At 52.5% G+C, this 1422-nt stretch overlaps 1 pseudogene; it reads left to right on the top strand.

Annotated features, from left to right (window-relative positions):
- LOC112073597 (ubiquitin carboxyl-terminal hydrolase 32-like) overlaps positions 1 to 1422 on the top strand; it is a 41041-nt pseudogene that overhangs the window by 23709 nt on the left and 15910 nt on the right.

Here is a 1422-nt window from a genome sequence, read left to right as displayed (position 1 = left end):
CAGCCAGTGGTGGACGCTGTGGAAAGACTACGTCAAATATGTGAGTGGAAGTCCAAGGCTGCGTCCCAAATAGCGCCAGGGCCCATAGGGTCAAATGTAGTGTACTACATAGGGAATAGGGTGCCAAGTGAAGCCCCCTAAATGGAACCCCTAACTGTTACGTTGAAGAGCAGAATATGATCATCACAACACACCAAGGTTACTAACCATTCTACCCTCTCCTCTCTCTCTCTCCTCAGGACCACAAGTCCATCGTGGTGGATCAGCCCTCTATCCTCTCCTCTCTGAGGAATCCTCAGGCCTCTGCCACCGTCAAGCCTGCCCCCCTGGAGCCAGGGTTAGGGGTACGCTGTGTAGCGGAAGGTCTGCCCGGCCCAGCCAGCGCCTCAGAGGAGAGGTCCCCTGATGCTGTGTCCAGCGCCTCTGAAGCAACAGAGACCCAAAGCACAGGTCAGTGACCGGACCACTAGGCAGCGCTGTGCATGCTGTTACAACCTCAAACTATGGGTTATAACGGTTTATTCACTATTTATAAACTACTTATTAATTCATGGTTTACCCTTTTATAAACTACTTTTAACCCTTTTACAACCCCTCTAAGGGTACCTTAACCTGAATGTAAAGTGTTTCTCTGATGCCGTCACCCCCCCCCTTCCTCCTCCTCCTCCTCCTCAGTGGTGACCCCCCAGGCCGGCCCCTCAGCCACAGAGATCTGTTTTGCCCGGCAACACAACATGTCAGACAACAACCAGTGTTTCTCCAGGGCCAACGGCCACATCCCCTCCCTCTCCCAGTCCCATCTGGCACCTCAGAGACCTGGAGCCATCGACAACCAGCCCCTGGTCAACACAGACCCCATGAAGGTGTGTGTTTGCCCCCTATATTATATAGTGGTTACATTAGCTATTTCTAATACGTTGTCTTGTCCATTTTCCGAACATCAAGTTGTTGATTTAAGTTCACAGAGAAAAGTGTTATTCCATCCAAACTCTCCCACTGAGCCTCTCTCGCTCTCTCTCTCTTTTTCCTCCTAGTTATGTGGTCTCAGCCCTGTGATGATACGGCCAGGCATTAGGCATGGCCTGTGTATCTCCATCAGTAATGGAGGAGTAGAGAGGGCAATGTGTGTCCTGTTCCCCAGTCTCTCTCCTGTTCCCCCAGGCCCCCACATTGACCATGGAGGGAGGCCGGCTGAAGCAGTCCCTACAGCTGGTGGCGGGCAGGGACTTTGAGACGGTACCAGAGCCTGTGTGGAGGGCACTGTTCCACTGGTATGGAGCCAACCTCAGCCTGCCACGACCGGTATGTATGGACCACAACCTCCCCTCACACTATCACTGAACCGTAGATGGACCACAACACAACCACTGAACTGTAGATGGACCACAACACAACCACACAACCACTGAACCGTAGATGGAC

This window comes from Salvelinus sp. IW2-2015, unplaced genomic scaffold (genome assembly GCF_002910315.2).
Source record: "Salvelinus sp. IW2-2015 unplaced genomic scaffold, ASM291031v2 Un_scaffold2313, whole genome shotgun sequence".
In the NCBI taxonomy this organism is placed as follows: domain Eukaryota; kingdom Metazoa; phylum Chordata; class Actinopteri; order Salmoniformes; family Salmonidae; genus Salvelinus; species Salvelinus sp. IW2-2015.
This window is presented reverse-complemented; position numbering and strand designations above follow the sequence as displayed.